Below are 17,553 nucleotides of genomic sequence, written 5' to 3' on the forward strand. Positions count from 1 at the left end.
ACTCCTCTCCTACCGCCCATTTCAGCCAATTGACCCATCCCTTCTCCGCTCTAACACCTTTCCTATTCTTTACATTATGCAACCCCCCTCTCACCCTTCATTCCCTTTCCTCCCACCCCATCTCCCCCACCATACAACACTGGTGTCCCCTACTCTCCACTTTTTAGCATTTTCTACCCCCTCCTGATTTTTTTAGTATCTAAACGAGTTTATTTCAGTTTAGTGTGTGGCGGGTGCGTTTAGCGGGAGGTGGATGGCCTCTTCAGCAGGTAGAAGGTGCGTTTGTTGGGTAGTGAGGGCGTTTAGCGATACAGTGTCTGTGTTTACAATGGGTGGCTGTGTTTTAGGGAATGAGAAGTTGGTTTAGCGGGCAGCTGGGTGGTGGTTATTTTGGTGACAAGTGTGTTTAGTGAGCGGCAGTTACGATTACGTGAAGCAGGTGCGTTTAACGGGGCTCGGGTGCGTTGAAATGAGCAGACTAGTGTTAACCAGGGCGCTGGCCGGCACGGCACCGCGACACCCGCCTTGATTGCCAATTGTATTACCAACCATGGCCGATAATGGGGCTTCACACGTTTAATTGTGCTTTATGGCGTCTGAGGAAGTCCAGGGGGTGTACTCACCTAGTTGTACTCACCTAGTTGTGTTTGCGGGGCTTGAGCTCTGGCTCTTTGGTCCCGCCTCTCAACTGTCAATCAACAGGTGTACAGATTCCTGAGCCTATCGGGCTCTATCATATCTACACTTGAAACTGTGTATGGAGTCAGCCTCCACCACATCACTTCCTAATGCATTCCATTTGACAACCACTCTGACACTAAAAAAGTTCTTTCTAATATCTCTGTGGTTCATTTGGGCACTCAGTTTCCACCTGTGTCCCCTTGTGCGTGTTCCCCTTGTGTTAAATAGACTGTCTTTATCTACCCTATCAATCCCCTTCAGAATCTTGAATGTGGTGATCATGTCCCCCCTAACTCTTCTGTCTTCCAGCGAAGTGAGGTTTAATTCCCGTAGTCTCTCCTCGTAGTTCATACCTCTCAGCTCGGGTACTAGTCTGGTGGCAAACCTTTGAACCTTTTCCAGTTTAGTCTTATCCTTGACTAGATATGGACTCCATGCTGGGGCTGCATACTCCGGGATTGGCCTGACATATGTGGTATACAAAGTTCTGAATGATTATTTACACAAGTTTCTGAATGCCGTTCGTATGTTGGCCAGCCTGGCATATGCCGCTGATGTTATCCGCTTGATATGTGCTGCAGGAGACAGGTCTGGCGTGATATCAACCCCCAAGTCTTTTTCCTTCTCTGACTCCTGAAGAATTTCCTCTCCCAGATGATACCTTGTATCTGGCCTCCTGCTCCCTACACCTATCTTCATTACATTACATTTGGTTGGGTTAAACTCTAACAACCATTTGTTCGACCATTCCTTCAGCTTGTCTAGGTCTTCTTGAAGCCTCAAACAGTCCTCTTCTGTTTTAATCCTTCTCATAATTTTAGCATCGTCCGCAAACATTGAGAGAAATGAATCGATACCTTCCGGGAGATCATTTACATATATCAGAAACAAGATAGGACCGAGTACAGAGCCCTGTGGGACTCCACTGGTGACTTCACGCCAATCGGAGGTCTCACCCCTCACCGTAACTCTCTGCTTCCTATTGCTTAGATACTCCCTTATCCACTGGAGCACCTTACCAGCTACACCTGCCTGTCTCTCCAGCTTATGTACCAGCCTCTTATGCGGTACTGTGTCAAAGGCTTTCCGACAATCCAAGAAAATGCAGTCCGCCCAGCCCTCTCTTTCTTGCTTAATCTGTGTCACCTGATCGTAGAATTCTATCAAGCCTGTAAGGCAAGATTTACCCTCCCTGAACCCATGTTGGCGATTTGTCACGAAGTCCCTTCTCTCCAGATGTGTTACCAGGTTTTTTCTCACGATCTTCTCCATCACCTTGTATGGTATACAAGTCAAGGACCCTGGCCTGTAGTTCAGTGCCTCTTGTCTGTCGCCCTTTTTGTATATTGGGACCACATTCGCCGTCTTCCATATTTCTGGTAGGTCTCCCATCTCTTGTGACTTACTATACACTATGGAGAGTGGCAAGCAAAGTGCCTGTGCACACTCTTTCAGTACCCATGGTGAGATCCCATCTGGACCAACAGCCTTTCTAACATCCAGATCCAGCAGGTGTCTCTTGACCTCCTCTCTCGTAATTTCGAACTCCTCCAAGGCCGCCTGGTTTACCTCCCTTTCTCCTAGCACAGTGACCTCACCCTGTTCTATTGTGAAGACCTCCTGGAACCTCTTGTTGAGTTCCTCACACACCTCTCTGTCATTCTCTGTATACCTGTCCTCGCCTGTTCTAAGTTTCAATACCTGTTCTTTCACTGTTGTTTTCCTTCTGATGTGACTGTGGAGTAGCTTTGGTTCGGTCTTGGCTTTGTTTGCTATATCATTTTCAAAATTTTTCTCTGCTTCTCTTCTCACCCTGACATACTCATTCCTGGTTCACTGGTATCTCTCTCTGCTTTCTGGTGTTCTGTTATTCCGGAAGTTCCTCCACGCCTTTTTGTTCAGTTTCTTCACTTCCATACATGCCCTATTAAACCATGGATTCTTCTGTTGCTTCTCGGATTTTTCCCCTTGGGCCGGGATGAACCTGTTTACTGCCTCCTGACACTTCTGGGTAACATAGTCCATCATACCCTGTACAGACTTATCTCTGAGGTCTGTGTCCCAAGGTATTTCACTTAGGAAACTTCTCATCTGTTCATAATTCCCCTTTCGGTATGCCAGCCTTTTGATTCCTAGTTCTTTTTTGGGGGAGATAAGTCCTAGCTCTACCAGCTACTCAAAGTTCCATACACTGTGGTCACTCATTCCCAAGGGCGCTTCCATCTTAACTTCCCTTATATCCCATTCATTTAGGGTAAATATCAAATCAAGCATTGCTGGTTCATCTTCTCCTCTCATTCTTGTTGGTTCTTTGGTGTGCTGGCTTAGAAAGTTTCTTGTTGCCACGTCCAGCAGCTTAGCTCTCCATGTTTCTGGTCCTCCATGCGGGTCTCTGTTCTTCCAGTCTATCTTCCCATGGTTGAAGTCTACCATAATTATTAGTCCAGATCCATTCCTGCTAGCAACAGAAGCTGCTCTTTCTATTATGTTAATGGTGGCCATGTTGTTTCTATCATATTCCTGTCTAGGTCTTCTGTCATTTGGTAGTGGATTATATATGACTGCGAATATAATTTTTTTCCCTCCATTTGTTACAGTACCTGCTATGTAGTCACTGAAACCTTCACAGCCCTGAATATCCATCTCCTCAAAATCCCAGCCTTTTCTTACCAGCAGAGCTACTCCACCCCCACCTCTTCCTTCCCTCTGTTTCCTCATAACATAATAGTCCTGTGGGAACACTGCATTTGTTATCGTTTTCATGGTCTTTGTTTCTGTGAGGGCTATTATGTCTGGGTTTTCCTCTAGTACTAGTTCTCCAAGCTCATTTGCTTTATTTGTAATTCCATCTATGTTAGTGTACATCGCTTTGAGGCTCACTTTCTTCTGTCCCTTCTCAAATCGCCTCCTTGGTGAGTGTTCTGCTGGTGGGGGAGGCTGTTCCATGGGTGTGAGGACGTGTGAGGTGGATAACAGGGTCTCAGAGGATACTGGGATGAGGGGCGAGGGATCCAGTGAAGGGGGAGGGACAGGGAGGGTATGGGGAGAAAGGGGAGGGAGGACTCGGGAGGAGGGGAGGGGTAGAAGGGTGGGGATTGGGTGTGGGGGGAGGGAGATTTGGCTGAACATTTGAGTGGGGGCAGGGAGGGTTTGGGGAAGGGGGGTTTTCTATGCAGACGAGGGAGGCGGGGTTGTCCTCCCTTCTGGTGTTATTGGGTAGCTGGTTGTGGGTTCCCCCCTCGCCTCTGGGGGTGTTATGTTGGGAGCTGTGACTTCCTGGTTTTCCCCTCTCGCCCTGCGCCTCTTCCTTGCTTCTGCCGCCACGGCTCTCTCCTCCCTTGTCATGTCTCTCTGGAGGAATACATTTTTTAATTTTCCCATGTTTTTCAGGGAGCTCTTCCTTGATAGGATCTTCTCCTTTGTGTTCTCATTTGCAAACACTATCTTTATCATTCGGTCTCGGTCTTTGTTGTACCAGCCTAGCCTGAAAACCTTCTTAATGCTATGCTCAGCCCCTTCCATGTCTAGTGCCTTTAGTACTTCATTCACTGCTGCTTTGTCCTTGTCATTCCACTCTGTCCTATTAGATCCTTCCTGCTCCTTAATACCCACAGCAACCACTGATCTGTTCCTTTCCAGCAGTTGGCTAGTGGAGCGTGCCGCCTCCTGCGAGGTGGCTGCTTTCATGGCCACCTCCATCACTGCAGTCATTACTTCAGAGTTATTTTTTTTTAGTATTTCCGCAAATGTTGCTTTTATTGTGGCATTCTCATCCAAAAAACTATTACCACCTTTTCCCTGGGTGGTTTTCTGATTCTCAGCCTCGATACCATTCTCTTTGAGGGCTCTAATCTCCTCCTTTGCTGTTGTCAGCTCTCTTTTCAGGTTGCTTATTTCGTTCTTCATTTCCTGCATCATTTCTTGCATCTCACTCTTGATGTCCTCCAGAAACTGGGCGAACATTTCCTTCATCTCGTCACCTTGGCTCTTTCCTGTTCCCCTGGTACCTCTGGCTGCCATGCTTGACCCTGTTGGGATGGGGGAGGGAGAGAGAGAGAGAGAGGAAGAGAGAGAGAAAGAGAGAGAGAGAAAGGGAGTGATAAAGGGAGAGATAAATTTGATCCGACCCTTCCACTGAAGTGAGAAGAAAGTAGAAGGGGAGGGGGGGTGAGGAGATGGAGAGAGAGGCGGGAGGGAGAGAGAGGAGAGGGAGAGAGATGGAGAGGGAGAGAGTGGGTGAGGGAGAGAGCGGGTGAGGGAGAGAGCGGGTGAGGGAGGGAGCAGGTGAGGGAGAGAGGGGGGGGGGAGGTGTGTGTGGGCAGAGAGGGAGGGGGAAGGAAAGAGAGGGAGGGAGAGAGAGAGAGAGAGAGAGAGAGAGAGAGAGAGAGAGAGAGAGAGAGAGAGAGAGAGAGAGAGAGAGAGAGAGAGAGAGAGAGAGAGAGAGAGAGAGAGAGAGAGAGAGAGAGAGAGAGAGAGAGAGAGAGAGAGAGAGAGAGAGAGAGAGAGAGAGAGAGAGAGAGAGAGAGAGAGAGAGAGAGAGAGAGAGAGAGAGAGAGAGAGAGAGAGAGAGAGAGAGAGAGAGAGAGAGAGAGAGAGAGAGAGAGAGAGAGAGAGAGAGAGAGAGAGAGAGAGAGGGAGAGAGAGAGAGAGAGAGAGAGAGAGAGAGAGAGAGAGAGAGAGAGAGAGAGAGAGAGAGAGAGAGAGAGAGAGAGAGAGAGAGAGAGAGAGAGCAGGAGAGAGAGAGAGAGAGCAGGAGAGAGAGAGCAGGAGAGAGATAGTGGGAGTGGGAGAGAGGGAGAGTGGGGAGGGGAAGAGTGTGTGTATGGGCGATGCGGGGGACTGGGGGTGGGGGGGGCGGAGATGGCGATTAAGTCAGGTCAGGTCAGATGGTGGGGTCAAGAGGGGGGGGGATAGTAAGGTCCTATCCCAGGTGTTAATGCCTTTTCCCCTGACTGAACAATTGTGTGTGTGTGTGTGTGTGTGTGTGTGTGTGTGTGCACGTGTGTGTGTGTCTGTTTTAGCGTGTGCACACTTGTGTGCGTGTATGCGTACGTGGGCGGGCGTGCTTGTATGTGTCAAGATATCCCTTATGCGTTACCTCTGCCTAAATGAGCCACTCTGAGATTTTTAAATATATATGATATCCTGAACAAGAATTTGATAATCTTTTACCTCAATCTGTACACCTGATTAATTGACCAGAGAGGGGGTACATACCAGTCTGCCTCCCGCTCACACAACCAGATGAGTAAGGGCGATGTATGATGACGATGGTTATCCGTCGTAGTCTCCCACTAGGTGATTCAATAAGTGCTGGTAGATTGATGAAGTCGGTTCTTCTCTGTCTACACAAAGCTCTGGAGTCAGTCACTGTATCGTTATGTGACAGTTCACTAATTCACTGTACCACTGATCACAGTCACCACTCAACAGCACAATCAGGTAGTTCCACGGCGGGGCGTCCCACCCGGTCAGGTCACACACTTACATGCACCGGTGATGCCCTAGCTCCACTTTGGTTTCTTCGCCAAATCTTCGCACTATCGCTAGCGATATGACTATGCTATGTTGCACCCTGCTAGCTACACACTGCGAGAGGCCAAATACTATGATCTAGCCTCTATACTCCTTCAATGTCCCGAGAAATTGACGAATTTCCGCGGACCTCACTAATCGCGAGTGTCTCCTACCGTCTCCCGCGCGTGTGTTTAGCGACCGGTGTCTGGACGCTTAATAATATTGTCTGCACGTGGGCGGCGTTTTGATCAGCTTTTAAACCCCCTTTTCTTTGCTCGTGCAATTTCTGTTGTGTGTGTGAGCTCCATGTTATCGCGTTGAGGCACTTGGGGTTCATCAGATGTTTTGTTGCTCTGTGGAATTTATATTTTCCTAGGGGAAAAAAATCCAGGAGACTGCTTCCACATAAGCAAAAAAATACACAAAAACTTACCCTGGCATTGGACCTATATATTTATTTATATACCTACAAAATTACAGTCATTTACGAAAAATAACCAAGAAATGTATGATATCCTGGAAGATCGGGATATCTTGGTGCTTAAGATAACTTTAGAGAACTAGATGGTGGAAGATCGAGACACAACATAGAGAGAATAATGGATATATAATGAAACACTGGAGACTTTTGTTAAAGAAATGTACAACATGGCCATGCATTCGGCCTCAGGCCCGGATTCCAGGGCACTACGTGTTTATAAAGAAATGTAACGTAACAATAACACGAACACCTGTCGACGCTCCGTGAAGTTAAGGAGCATTGATACCTGCTTATGTTCCACGACCAAGAGGAGCGTTGGTACCCGGCCCCGTCGAACAGTGCTCCCACGCTCGCCCTGGTGTAGGATTACATGGACAATTGACTCCCCCAATATTGACTTCATCTCATTATTAAGGTCTAGTTGATACCCAAGTCTGCTCTTGGTGTGTATGTACTCACCTAGTTGTGCTTGCAGGGGTTGAGATTCAGCTCTTTGGTCCGTCAATCGGACCGTCAATCAACTGGTGTACAAATTCCTGAGCCTACTGGGCTCAGGAATTACAAGTAGTCACTAAGAACCTCCTTTCCACATCTGGAAGTTCACTACCCTGATATCTTCAGGTTTTCCTAGAACCGTCTACCAGGATCCTCCACAGTTCTCCAGGCTACTACACCATGAAGTCTTCCTTGAGCAACAATGGTGCTTCACCATTGGTATCACAGAAGCATGTGAAACTTCATTCCACTGCTCCTCTTCTCACAGCTTGAGGTCCTCCTGCTCCTCACTGTATGGCTGCTCCTCCACAGAGCTCAGCACCTTCCACAACCTTGGAGTCTCATCAACTACTCCTCCTCTGCTGGCTATAAGTTCACAGCAACTCCTTCCCTAGACAAACCTGCAACCCATCGACACGCCAATAAAAATGTTCCTCTATAAACACATAAACAAAATGAATCACACACAATAAATGTTTCACTTGACATCTTCCTGCTTTCTACATGCTGTGAGGTGACTTTCCCCATGTTTGGGCTGGTCCCGTTTTCTGCCCTCCCTGGGAGCCCTCCGCTTCCCAGGCGGCCAGGGTTGCCAGATTGGGCTACAAGTAGCGAATTGGGCTACTTTTGAGAGCCCCACGCTCCCAAATGTTTAATTTCGCTACTTGCGACTTTTTGGGCTAGTTTAAAAGCAAGTTGGGCTACTTTGGGCTATTAATGTTAAGAAACTCAATGATGAATATTTATGCTTTAATAATATAATGTGTACAAATCACAGCCGAGTCCAACAGCCTGATTGACTAGACCACTTACCGCAGGAGCCCTGGTCAGAGACCGGCCCCGGGGGACGTTGATCCTAGGAACCTTTGAAAGAAAAAGTAACCGCAAGGCAAGGTAATCCTCCCCAGGGGCCATAGATTTCCCAACCTTAATTGTCATTAATACTTCATTAATTATACTTCATTAATAATACTTTATTAATACGTCATTAATCATCCCAAAAGCTACAACTGGTTCCACAGATCTTCATTAAGGGGAGAAAGTTATCTAGAAATTTCCAGATTGATAAATGATGGGAAAGATCCCTTACAGTTAGTACCTTTGTCAGGAAGACGATGGTTGGTAAGGAGTGATAATGTAGAGCGGCTGTTAGATCAGTGGGATTCTCTAACAACTCATTACCAGCTTTTTCCTCTTGTGATAAATATGTTGCAAAGCAACTATTTTCAATGTACGCTGATCCCTCCAATAAGCTATATTTCACATGTCTCAAACAAATCCTAAATTATTTTGAAAGTATGAATTGACTTTATCAAAAAGATGAAGCAGATCAGTGTAGCCTTCACACTGTCTTAGAAAACTTCACTCTTGGAATACTCAGAAGAATCGTTCGTCCTCATCATGAAAGCTTCATGTTAATTTGGACTACAATTCTATATATCTGCCCCTGGAAAAAGTTGACTTTGGTTACGAATTTTCAACACTTCTGGCCACTAACAGACAAAACAATTTTACAACCCAGGAAAAGTTTCAAAATGTTCAAGAAAGATGCGATAATTTTTTAAAGAAAGCTTGCAAATAGCTTCTTTCTCGTATTCTAAGTAATGTTGAAACTATAAAAAAAGGTGAAAAATCTGTTACCTGTCATATGACTTAGCTGACATGGCCAACATTTTCGGAACTTCCGTTAGTATTAGCTGACCAATCTAAGCTTAGTGAAATTGAAAGTCAGTGGCGCCTACTGTTAACCATTGACTAGTCCAACATTTGTAAGGGACAAATTCCGACATCTGAATCGTCATTTTAGACCAAGACAATAACTGTCAAGAACACTGCTGGCGATCCCATACTGATTGACCTCGCTGAGTTTGTGTTGAAAATATACAGCTTGCCAATCAGTAATGCCCTGGTTGAACGGATATTTTCGCGAGTAACGTCTGTGAAAACTAAACTGAGAAATCTTGAATGGGAATGGGACTTGAGCTTTTGACATCAATCTTGAGAATCAAAACATATCTTGAAGAAAATGAAACTTGTTGCTCGTCATTTGAACCACTCATGTCAATGCTTAAATATGAGTCTGCAATATACAAGAACGAGGTCTTGTATATTGATCAAGATCTATTGTATATTGATCAAGATCTTGGTAATCTTCAACTGTAAAGACGTGGAAGGACTTCACACCCATTAAGCTTCAAACAGTAAATATTGGTAAGTTATCCTATTATCATATTTGTTAAATATATATATGCAGAGATAATGTTAATAAAACAATTAAAATCGTTTAATGTACTCTATATATCATAATAGATTACATTGAAACCCGTATCAGTCACTAAACAAAAAATTGGGCTACTCTTATTACAAATTCGCTACTTTTAGACCGTCAGCTCGCTACTTTTAGCAATTTGAATCTGGCAACCCTGCCCAGAGGCCGCCTCTCAGTCTGCCTTTAGGCTTCAGCTTGAGAACACGGCATCGCCCGCCACCAACACACCGCACCTACGCCACGCAACTACAAGTCACTACACGTCACTTCAAGTCTCTACACCACATCACTACACGTCCCTAAACGCCACTACACCACATCACTACACGTCCCTAAACGCCACTACACCACATCACTACACGTCCCTAAAGGCCACTACACGGTCCCTACACGCCACGACACGTCACTACACGCTGCTACTTGTCACTACACGCCACTACGCCTCACTACGCGCTACTACAGTACATCACTACACGTCCCTACACGCCACTACACGCTACTACACGTCAATACACGCCACTACACTACAACACCACTAGCAACACCACCACCCCAGCAACACCACCACCGCAACAACACAACCACCCCAACAACACCACCACCACCAACACCACCACCCAAGCAACACCACCACCAGCAACACCACCACTAACAACACCACCACTAATAACACCACCACTACCAAGACCACCCCAGCAACACCACCACAAGCAACACCAACACTACAACAAACAACACCACCCCCAGCAACACCACCCCAGAACAGCACCACCAGCAACACCACCACCAACAACACCATCCCAGAAACACAACCACCACAACAACAACACCAACAACAACACCACAAGCAACACCACCACCAACAGCAACACCACCCAATCAACACCACCCCAGCAACATCATCACCACCAACACCACCACCAACAACACCACCCCAGCAACACCACCACCAGCAACGTTACCACTAACAACACCACCACTAACAACATCACCACCAACAACACCACCCCAGCAACACCACCACAAGCAATACCACCACAAGCAACACCAACACTACAACCAACAACACCACCGCAGCAACTGCACCACCAGCAACACCACTCCAGCAACTGCACCACCAGCAACACCACTCCAGCAACTGCACCACCAGCAACACCACCACCAACCACAACACCACCACTACCAAAAACAACACCACTCTAGCAACACCACCCCAGCAACACCAGCACCAGCAACACCACCAATAACACCACCATTAACAACACCACCACCAATACAACCACCAGCAACACGACCAACTACACCACCACCACCAACAACACCACCACCACCAGTAACACTACCCCAGCAACACCACCACCAACAACACCACCTCCACCAACATCACCACCACCAATACCACCACTGCCACCAACACCACCACTACTACCAACACCACCCCAGCAACGCCACCAGTACCACCACCAGCAACACCACCACCAACACCACCACCCCAGCAACACCACCACCCCAACAGCACAACCACCAGCAACACCACCACCACCAACAAAACCACCCAAGCAACACCGCCCCAGCAACAGCACCACCACCACCACCACTACCAACATCACCACCCCAGCAACACCACCACCCCAGCAACACCACCACCACCAGCAACACCACCACCACCATCAACACCATCACCACCAACAACAACATCACCCCAGCAACACCACCAGCAACACGACCACTAACAACACCACAATCAGCAACACCACCAACAATACATATGTGATAACATACATCTGATCACAAATGTCATATCATTAATGCAAACACTCAAACGACAAGGCCGACGGGTACTTATCAACTGGGTGCCAAGTCATGTGGGAATAATAGGAAATGACATTGCAGACGAAGTTGCAAAACTTGCAACTAAGAGAAGAAATGTAGACATTTACATACCACAGAGTCTATCACAGATTAAGAAAGTAATTAGAAACAGAGCAATGCAAAAGATGTACAGTGACCACAACACAGCAGTTGCAACATCAGGAACTGCGGGGTGGTACAAGAATTCAACCAACTACGAACCACTTAGTTTGATGAAAGGGAGTAGTAGAGCAACAGAAGTGCATTTACACCACATCAGGCTTGGATGCCCATGTGCATGGGAAATAGGCTTACAGGTTCCGGAAGACGAGAGGAAATGTCAACACTGTGGAGAAAAGCCCGACAGACCACTGGAACATTATCTAACACAGTGCACAGTTACAAACCCATTAAGGTTTCAACTTAGATTCAACAGAGCAGAAGAAGTTGTTAAACACATATGGCAAAATCTTACTGAAGCGACCATACGAGTCATAAATACTCATATTCCGCCCAATTAAAACAAAAACCAGCAACACTTATTGGGCCAACCAGAGGTTTAGGGCCCGTGCAGGAATATCCCTGAAATAAAACACCACCAACAACAACACCACCACCAGTAACACCACCAACAACAACACCACCACCACCACCAATACCATCACTGCCACCAACACTAGCACTACTACCAACAGCACCCCAGCAACACCACCACAAGCAACACCACCAGCAACACCATCACCCCAGCAACACCACCACCCCAACCACCACCAACACTACCACCCCCCAACACCACCACCACAAGCAACACCACCACCACCACCACAAGCAACACCACCACCACCAACAAAACCACCCAAGCAACACCACCACCACCAACACTACCACCCCAACAACACCGCCCCAGCAACACCACCACTACAAACCATCACCACCCCAGCAACACCACCACCCAGCAACACCACCACCCCAGCAACTCCACCACCACCAGCAACACCATTACCACCAACAACACCAACCCAGCTACATCACCACCATCAACACCACCACCAGTAACACGACCACTAACACCAGCACCCCAGCAATACCACCACCCCAACAACACCGCCCCAGCAACACAACTACCACCAGCTACACCACGACCAATAGCAAAACATCCACCCCAGCAACACCACCACTACTAGCAACACCACCAACATTAAAGCAACACCACCACCAGTACCACCACCACCACCCCAGCAACAACACCCCAGCAACACCACCACCAGCAACACCACCACCAACAACACCACCACTAACAACACCACTACCAACACCACCAACAACATCACTACCACCACTGCCACAAACACCACCACTACCACCAACACCACCAACACCAGCTACACCCCCACCACCAACAACGCCAACCCAGCAACACCACCACCAGCAAAAAAACCACCAACACCTCCACCCCAGCAACACCACCACCACCAGTAACACCACCACCACCAAAGCAACACCACCACCAGCACCACCCCAGCAACACCACCACCACCAGCAACACCACCACCACCAACACCAACATTACCACCACCACTAACATCATTATCACCAATACCACCACTGCCACCAACACCACCACTACCACCCCAGCAACACCACCACAAGCAACACCACCCCAGCAACACCACAACCAGCAACATCACCACCCCACAAACACCAACACCCCAACCACCACATACACCAACACCACCCCAGCAACACCACCACCAGCAACACCACCACTAACAACACCACCACCACCACAATCACAAACACCACCACAAATAATACCACCACCACCACTAACAACACCACCACCACCATCACCAACACCCACACCATCACCAACACCCACACCACCACTACCAACACCACCCCAGCAACACCACCACAAACAACACCAACACTACAACAAACAACACCACAGTAGTGGAGAGTATGCCAGAAGATTCGCCTGCAGCGTTCTGGCATACTCGTTTTTCGTTACCCCGGTGACCCATGCACAGACATCGCTAATGGTCAATGACGTCACCCAGTCTTCATCTTCCTTGTATAATCCCATTTTCTGATACGAAATATTTATTCCCATTTTCAATATTTATGCTAAGAGGAGATTAAAAGGCCGGCTCCTGGCGCACCCAAATTCATTTACCCCAGTGGTCCATGCACAGGCATCGCTAATGGACAATGACGTCACCCCATCTTCATCTACCCTGAAAAAGTCCGTTTTCTGTTATAGTGTATTTATTCCCATTTTCAATATTTATAGCAAAGGGGGATTCAAATGCTGCCTTCTGTCAAACCTAATGTGCAATGACGTTAACCATTATAAGCTCGTTTTTCTCAATAAGGTATTACCATACTGTTTCCCATTGTCTAAGAACATTTTATAGGCGAGATTTCATATTAACATAAGAAATGAGTTCAACCCTGTTACAGAACCAGTATTTACCCAGATCGTTTTCCTAAATCTAAAACTTATTCCAATTTATGTCCATTGTTTCGTGTTTATAGTATTAATAACCCATTAATATCCCTTTTTGCCATGTTTCCCCTATTTCTTCTTCGCCTTTGTAGATAATGCAATTTAAGCTTTGTCAATCTTTTCTTCAAGGAATGCTTATTGAGCATAGGGCAAATAAAAATGAAAACCCACAATCATCCATTTGTAAGAAAACAGTCCCCTGCCAGGCGTGGTGACTTCAATGCGATTTCAGTACTAATCCAATATAGCTTCATAACGCATAAATATATATGCACGTACATAAATATATATGCACATCTCACATTCTCTCAAAAACATACCTCTCCCACACCTTCTTGAGGTTATCTTGAGATGATTTCGGGGCTTTTTTTTTTTAGTGTCCCCGCGGCCCGGTCCTCGACCAGGCCTCCACCCCCAGGAAGCAGCCCATGACAGCTGACTAACACCCAGGTACCTATTTACTGCTAGGTAACAGGGGCATAGAGTGAAAGAAACTCTGCCCATTGTTTCTCGCCGGCGCCTGGGATCGAACCCAGGACCACAGGATCACAAGTCCCGCGTGCTGTCCGCTCCCTGCCGACCTTACTGTAGCATATAACAAATCAAAATACTCATTCAGTGTACATATATAGGAATACTACATTCAGTAAAAGCAATCCTCTCATGTTTTGAAATAAGGCCTTCTTTTCTGACGTCATCATCCCTAATGTGGCGCGAGGGCCCCAACGTGCTAAATGCGGACCCTAGGAGGTTCACACATAAGTGTGAACTCTTAATCACTCTCAATACCTCAACTGTACTCTGTAACATCATAGGCGATATTCAGCTGCATTGGCTCGTGTTTTCGCTCATTGCTCATATTTTCTGTTATTCATAAACCCGATCAAACCATCCTAACCTAACTTCTTATATAACAAACAAATACATTCTACAGACCAGTTGTTGTTGTTGTTGTTCAGTGACATCATTAAAAGCCACCTCAGGTATAGGGATAAGGTATTGTTGTCCATTAGCATATAAGTGTCAAGGTATCACAGCACCTGACTGGTTAACTATGTATGACATCACCAGATAACCAATGCGGCCTTTAGCGTCCTACCTGTATATGTACTGTATTTGATGTTATTATTCAAAAATGACTAGACTAACCATCCCCACCTAACCTAATCAGAGGTTTAAGAATATACATTTTAGTCAACCACAACTGTAATCATTATTCAGTGATAAGTTCAAAAGTATAACAGCAGCCCAAATGTCATACCGCTATTTTTGCAGAATCGTACATCTGGCAGCATTGTAGGTGAGCTGAACATAAGAATAAAGGTAACTGCAGAAGTCCTATTGGCCCATATGAGACAGCTCCTATATATCTCCTCCCAATCTCATTCATATTCATGTCCACCCTATGCTTAAAACAACCAAGGAATCCCACTTAAAGTATTAGTTTACAATAATAGTTTTAATAAATAGCTCTCATTCTAGTTTTATACACAACAACAATTATGAAACCCTATAGCTAGATATCGTACTATAATCCACAAGTAGTTACCACACATCTGGCAGCACAGCGAATTAGTGGCTGTGTTCATAGGCTAGTCAACTGTCCTCACATCCATCAAATAGCTATCCAAATGTCGCAGCTCAGTTCATGCATCTAGCAACTCAGCTGGATGCTAGCCACTATATTCATAGGCTAATCATTTCTACACCTCAAAAAATCCTAGTCTTGCTACACAAATCAGCTAACTTGTTTCTAAACCAACACTCTCAAATACATTCATACATGCTTACACATACTCCACAACCTATACATTCATAGAGAATAGCCTAGTTTTTTGCCGCCATTTCCCCCATTAATCAGATGTAATTTATGCCATACACAGAAAATACAGCATTACACATCAAATATGCCATTTATGCACAAAATATATTATTTACACTCAAAATATACCATCACACAAAAATATACCATCACACAAACAAATGACATTTACATACAAAATATGTCAGTTGCACACAAAAATATACCATTTACACAATATTGCATGTACACTCAGAGTATGACATTTTCACAAAGTATGGTATTTGTACAAATATATCAAAAGTAAGTAAGTAATTATCAAAAGAAGGCACCAAACCGGGAAGGCTATGTAGCACCATCAAATACGCAAAATAATCAGAGGGCGCTAAATATCACCAAGGATGCCAATACGAGAACAAAAACGCATAAGGCGAACGATATCAAAAGTATCCGAGTCACCAAGAATTCTATCGAGGGACAGGTGACCGCGAGAGGCGGTCGGAAAGCAAGACACACGCTCGTCCTGGAAGTCAGGACATTCAAGAAGGACATGCACGACCGTAAAAGGGACAATGCAACTAGGACAAAATATATCAAAAGGCTTATGCATTTAGGCAATCAAAAATGCACTTTCACTAAAATTCCACAATTCCACATACATAATTTTCACAAAATACCCCATACTCATAAACCAAAATACACTTACACTATTAAGGTCTATTTTTTCAGATTACAGAACTTACACAAAATATACAATTTGCACACAAAAATACAGTTGCACCAGTTCCGCATCAATAAATTAAAAGCACAACTTGCATAAATGCACTATTAGCAAAAAAATTATTATAAAACATGGACAATTATTACACAATTTGTGTAATTATTATACATCTTTGCACAATTAATACAAGAAAACTTGCTATATAATTACTCAACTTGCACAATGACAATCAATACACAAAGGTATAAATAAACAATTCGTCCATATGCAATTACACAACATGCGCAATTAATACACAACTTTCACATATATTACACATCTTTCATAATTATTACACAACTTGCACAAATACATATCTAGCACAAATACGTATAATACATAACTACCCCAAATATGAAAATACACAACTAGCCTAAATACACGATTTACACAAATGCAATTGCGACGATTACACAACTTGCTCAAAAATATAATCAATACACAACCTACCAAAATATGAACAATAGATAACTAGCACATATTCATTAAATACACAACTACACAATTTCCACAAATACACATACAAAAACATATACAATTAATACATACAACTTACACAAAACAATACACAATTTATAAAAATATAATCAATACATAATTGCAATAATCATACAACTTATGCAAAATACATAATCTGCACAATTAATACACAAGTATATTAATTGTGCTATATATGTACAAACACAAACACAACCAACTAGGTCAAACAATACACAATTTGCATGATTTTTTCTAGGTATATTTAGGACATTTATTATAATATGGTGAGTTTAACCAACTCCCCAAAAGTTCGAATTTCACATATAAAAATGGTGCATATAACTTCCTATGAGCTCAATATATAACACATTCATTTTCCATTAATATTTGAACATTATTAGTGCTAAACTATTCATTTAACATATGTCCATTGTTCTTAATGTCTTATTAATACCTTCCTTGTTACATCCTCTCCAATCAGGCCACCCATATTTATATATGCAAACCATCTAACAGACTTATTTGTTCTAGCCTTAGTTATGTTAGGGCAGGTGGGGTTAGGTGAAGTCAGTATTTTTTATGATAATTTTAAGAAAATTTGCTATATCTTATCAAAATGCATCCTATTAAAACCTAAATTCATCTAAATCTATCAAAAAATATATAATATACTACACAAATTTGACTAAATTCAACCTAGCAAAAGCTA

The sequence above is a fragment of the Procambarus clarkii genome, chromosome 8 (genome assembly GCF_040958095.1).
Source record: "Procambarus clarkii isolate CNS0578487 chromosome 8, FALCON_Pclarkii_2.0, whole genome shotgun sequence".
Lineage (NCBI taxonomy): Eukaryota > Metazoa > Arthropoda > Malacostraca > Decapoda > Cambaridae > Procambarus > Procambarus clarkii.